The sequence below is a fragment of the Protomyctophum parallelum genome (genome assembly GCF_964188405.1).
Source record: "Protomyctophum parallelum genome assembly, chromosome: 9".
Lineage (NCBI taxonomy): Eukaryota > Metazoa > Chordata > Actinopteri > Myctophiformes > Myctophidae > Protomyctophum > Protomyctophum parallelum.
Window position 1 is genome coordinate 17,817,933 of NC_139706.1, and position 6,253 is coordinate 17,824,185.

The following is a 6,253-nucleotide window of genomic DNA, read 5'->3' on the forward strand; positions in this document are numbered from 1 at the left end:
AAGCTTCATCAATCACCACTCTCTGACAAGGTGGGTGGTGGGGGTAGAGGACTCCATCTTATAACCACCTATAACCTCGTAAACATATAACGATTTGAAGACAGCATTGTGACGACGCACGCCAGGACAACACCTGATTTCAGGGACATGCAGAGGGCTAAAATCCCGTAAGAGGGCACTTTTGTATACGAAACATTGCAAAACTAGATCTATTGCAAAACCAGATCTACAAGCTCACAACACGTCGTGCTGCGACGCGTTGAGATCTCGTAGATCAGCTATTTTCTGTTTCAGCACTCTTTAGCTATAGAGATGCTATACCCAGCTAACATGTCCACCTGGGCCCAATTGGGTTTTGACATGGGCTATGGGCTTGGGTTCCAAGTGGGCCGTGCACCCAGTATTCACAAAGGGCCCACCCGTGTTATCCCATATGGGCTTATGTGGGATTCTAACCAAATGGGCCATTTTATTTCAGAACAATGTGTGCCACCTGTGTTTGCCTATATGGGTTTGAACTGGGATCTGTTTGGGCCTTAAGTGGGTACCAGCTGGGCAAATTAACAGGCCACAATTGTGTCCGCCCTCATTGTCTTCCGTCCTGTTTCTGTTGTCACCTGCTGTCGATTGTTCATTCCTACGGATAGGATGCAGTGCGCCACATTGGCAGTGTTTCCAGTTTTCTGTAGTAGTTTCTTCAAGTGTTCAAACTTTATGACTGGATAGCACTCGATCTGTAGAGTCCTACATTACTATCTCCTACGATCAAGGGTTAGGGTTAGGGAACTGTAGCATGCCGTTTTTCATCATTTTTGAGGACGAAAATCACTCCGACACCATGGACTATAGCCCATGGTCTAGAAGTGATTTTGTCTTTTTTTCAAATCCTCGTTTTTCATCATTTTGACCATGGATTATAGCCGGGTTAGGGTTAGGTTCCACGGGCTAATAAATAAATTCGGGGGTCCTTGACAAGAAAAGGTTTGGGAACCACTGTTGTAGAGGGTCTATACTAGATGATAAGTTAGTGACTTTGACAGTGTACAAATGGAACCGGTTTTCAGCAGGTCAAATGAGGTACAGAAAACCGTATGACTCCCAGGCTGATCTCACTGGGGGAAAACTGTATGAGTTTATTTGTTTAAGAACTAACAATCAATTGGAAAATATATTCTGGATGTGACACTTGCAAGCCGAATTAGCGCAGTTGGTAGAGCATTAGACTGAAGATCTAATGGTCCCTGGTTCAAGCCAGGCTTTCGGCAGTTGAAATGAGGTACAGAAAATCCTATGACTCTTAGGCTGATCTCACTGGGTGAAAAACTTTATGGGTTTTTTTGTTTAAGAAGTAACAAGTAACAGTCAATGTAAAAATAAATACTGGATGTGTTACTTGCAAGCAGTAATAGCTCAGTTGGGAGAGCGTTAGACTGTAGATCTGAAGGTTCCTTGTTCAAACCTGAGATTCGGCAGTTGAAATGAGGTACAGACAACCGTATGACTCTCAAGCTGATCTCACTGTGGGATGAACTGTATGAGTTTATGTTTAAGAACTAACAATACATTGAAAAATACATTCTGGATGTTTCACTTACAAGCAAACAAACAAAAAAGCAGTGTGAATTGTCTGAAGCCAGTGGCTCAGTGTGTTAGAACACTGTCCACATGTTTGGTAGATGGAGAGTTCAAACCCCAAATAAGTCTTTATTTTCAAGACCAATTTCAGAAGAAGAAAACAAACAAAAAAGCAGTGTGAATTGTCTGGAGCCAGTGGCTCAGTGTGTTAGAACGCTGCCACATGATCGGGAGATGGTGAGTCGGCAGTAGAAATGAGGTACAGACAACAGTATGACTCTCAAGCTGATCTCACTGCGGGATGAACTGTATATGTTTAAGAACTAACAATGCATTGAAAAATATATTCTGGATGTGTCACTAATAGGGGATTCACACTATGGTCCTGGGTGCGCACTCGGGACCACTTGGCAGATGTTGTGGTAGTGTGAATGATGCGTACCGTTCCCGGGAGCGGTTCGCCCAACCGTCCCCAGGACCGCATGGGGGGAGGGTCTCTGGACCGTTGAAGTGTATTCAGATACGGATCGTTCCAATGTGAATGCATGCAGTCGACGAGCCAAGTGTCAACAAAAAAAAAACACAGCCTCTGCACGATGCGTAACACCAGCGCATTTCTCAACGCCGCCCTTCTCCTGTTGAATCTGCTTATACGCGCAGCACCGCGCTGATCTTATTCTGCGGACTACACGTGGCTCTTGGGCTTTGCTTGGCACAGTTTCCAAAGTAAAACAAAATAATAATAATGCTAAAGTAGAATCCATAGCAAACTAATACACTGGAGCACAGAACTGATTGACACAGTGAATAGCAGGCAGGCTGACAAGTAGTATAACGTCAAAAAGCCAAAGAGGCAATGCAATTCAGTGTGTCTGGATTTATTTGAGACAATGTCGCACAGTTGATGGTCAGTGTCCGGGCGCGCCAGCCATCAAGCACACCGTCATCAGGAGGATTAAAGTGTGTTATGCAAGTGTACCCAGGTGCGCTGTTGAATCTCGGGCAATGTGAATCATGGCCATCGGGGACCAGGGAACCGTATTCGAAAACGGTTCCAATGAAACGGATTCAGTCCGTCTCAGTGTGAATCCCCTATTACAAGCTGAAATAGCTCAGTTGGAAGCTCATTAGACTGAAGATCTAAACGTCCCTAGTTCAATCCTGGGTTTCGGCAGTTGAAATGAGTTACAGAAAACTGTATATAGTTTCGGAAGACTTACTATAATATGTTGTTTTTCATGATTTTGAAGGATAAAAAAAAGACATAATATAGTTCATGGGTTTGGAAGACATACATGTGTACTTCATGATTTGGAGGATTAAAACATATCAGCCAAAATCCAACTCCAAACTCTAACTCACAGGCAAAGGAAGACTGTTGTTGCAGATAGCAATAGGTAACTGAGTTAAGGTGCTGTCGTCATTGTCTGGAGATTGAAGGTTCAAACCCCACTCAACTATTTAATGTGAAGTTTTCCTTTCCACACTGACATCAAGTGGCCTGGAAATTCCAGCTGAACTGTGTGCCGCTAAGTGGCCCAGCGGATAAATCACAAGTTATCTGTAGAGTACCTTGTAGAATTGTGCTAGTTCAAACCCAACACACTCAGTAGGAAGGTGCTGTTTTTTGATGTGCCAATCATTCTGATTGACAGATTCCTTGGCCAATCAGATCGGTCTGCCTTCAGCCAATCCTAGGGCTCCTTACATTGTCTCCTCCAATCAAATGGTCGCAGACCTGGACCACTTCCTTGTTTATAACTGGATGAAATACTCTGACCTGTTTTAGATTTATAGTGATTCTTCAACTTCATTTTCTTCATTTTCACAGTTTTTGACGTTTTATTAATATAATTGATCATTCTAGATCACTGCTAGATCTGTAACAATCTTCTCTTATGGGGTTAGGGTTAGGGTTAAGGTTAGGGTTAGGTTCAGGTTCCACGGGTTAATAAAGTGTAAATGTGGGGGTCCTTGACAAGAAACTGTTTGGGAACCACTGTTGTAAAGGGACTATAGAATAGATAGATGTTGATAGTATTAAGTTAGTTACTTTGACAGTGTACAAATGGAACCGGTTTTCAGCAGGTCAAATGAGGTACAGAAAACCATATTACTCCCAGGCTGATCTCAATGGGGGAAAACTGTATGAGTGTATTTGTTTAAGAACTAACAATCAATTGAAAAATATATTCTGGATGTGACACTTACAAGCCAAATTAGCGCATTTGGTAGAGCATTAGACTGAAGATCTAAATGTCCCTGGTTCAATCCAGGCTTTCGGCAGTTGAAATGAGGTACAGAAAATCCTACGACTCTTAGGCTGATCTCACTGGGTGAAAAACTTTATGAGTTTTTTTGTTTAAGAAGTAACAAGTAACAGTCAATGTAAAAATAAATACTGGATGTGTTACTTGCAAGCTGTAATAGCTCAGTTGGGAGAGCGTTAGACTGTAGATCTGAAGGTTCCTGGTTCAAACCTGTGATTCGGCAGTTGAAATGAGGTACAGACAACCGTATGACTCTCAAGCTGATCTCACTGTGGGATGAACTGTATGTGTTTTTGTTTAAGAACTAACAATACATTGAAAAATACATTCTGGATGTGTCACTTACAAGCAAACAAACAAAAAAGCAGTGTGAATTGTCTGGAGCCAGTGGCTCAGTGTGTTAGAACACTGTCCACATGTTTGGGAGATGGTGAGTTCAAACCCCAAATAAATCTTTATTTTCAAGACCAATTTCAGAAGAAGAAAACAAACAAAAAAGCAGTGTGCATTGTCTGGAGCCAGTGGCTCAGTGTGTTAGAACGCTGCCACATGATCGGGAGATGGTGAGTCGGCAGTAGAAATGAGGTACAGACAACCGTATGACTCTCAAGCTGATCTCACTGCGGGATGAACTGTATGAGTTTTTGTTTAAGAACTAACAATACATTGAAAAATACATTCTGGATGTGTCACTTACAAGCAAACAAACAAAAAAGCAGTGTGAATTGTCTGGAGCCAGTGGCTCAGTGTGTTAGAACACTGTCCACATGTTTGGGAGATGGTGAGTTCAAACCCCAAATAAGTCTTTATTTTCAAGACCAATTTCAGAAGAAGAAAACAAACAAAAAAGCAGTGTGAATTATCTGGAGCCAGTGGCTCAGTGTGTTAGAACGCTGCCACATGATCGGGAGATGGTGAGTCGGCAGTAGAAATGAGGTACAGACAACCGTATGACTCTCAAGCTGATCTCACTGCGGGATGAACTGTATGAGTTTATGTTTAAGAACTAACAATACATTGAAAAATACATTCTGGATGTGTCACTTACAAGCCGAAATAGCTCAGTTGGAAGAGCATTAGACTGAAGATCTAAACGTCCCTAGCTCAATCCTGTGTTTCGGCAGTTGAAATGAGTTACCAAAAACTGTATATAGTTTCGGAAGACTTACTATAATATGTTGTTTTTCATGATTTTGAAGGATAAAAAAAGACATACTATAGTTCATGGGTTTGGAAGACATACATGTGTACTTCATGATTTGGAGGATTAAAAAATATCAGCCAAACACTCAACTATTTACTGTGAAGTTTTCCTTTCCACACTGACATCAAGTGGCCTGGAAATTCCAGCTGAACTGTGTGCCGCTAAGTGGCCCAGCGGATAAATCACAAGTTATCTGTAAAGTACCTTGTAGAATTGTGCTAGTTCAAACCCAACACACTCAGTAGGAAGGTGCTGGTTTTTGACGTGCCAATCATTCTGATTGACAGATTCCTTGGCCAATCAGATCGGTCTGCCTTCAGCCAATCCTAGGGCTCCTTACATTGTCTCGTCCAATCAAATGGTCGCAGACCCGGACCACTTCCTTGTTTATAACTGGATGAAATACTCTGACCTGTTTTAGATTTATAGTGATTCTTCAACTTCATTTTCTTCATTTTCACAGTTTTTGACGTTTTATTAATATAATTGATCATTCTAGATCACTGCTAGATCTGTAACAATCTTCTCTTATGGGGTTAGGGTTAGGGTTAGGGTTAGGGTTAGGGTTAGGTTCAGGTTCAGGTTCAGGTTCCACGGGTTAATAAAGTGTAAATGTGGGGGTCCTTGACAAGAAAAGGTTTGGGAACCACTGTTGTAAAGGGACTATAGAATAGATAGATGTTGATAGTATTAAGTTAGTTACTTTGACAGTGTACAAATGGAACCGGTTTTCAGCAGGTCAAATGAGGTACAGAAAACCATATGACTCCCAGGCTGATCTCAATGGGGGAAAACTGTATGAGTGTATTTGTTTAAGAACTAACAATCAATTGAAAAATATATTCTGGATGTGACACTTACAAGCCAAATTAGCGCATTTGGTAGAGCATTAGACTGAAGATCTAAAGGTCCCTGGTTCAATCCAGGCTTTCGGCAGTTGAAATGAGGTACAGAAAATCCTACGACTCTTAGGCTGATCTCACTGGGTGAAAAACTTTATGAGTTTTTTTGTTTAAGAAGTAACAAGTAACAGTCAATGTAAAAATAAATACTGGATGTGTTACTTGAAAGCTGTAATAGCTCAGTTGGGAGAGCGTTAGACTGTAGATCTGAAGGTTCCTGGTTCAAACCTGTGATTCGGCAGTTGAAATGAGGTACAGACAACCGTATGACTCTCAAGCTGATCTCACTGTGGGATGAACTT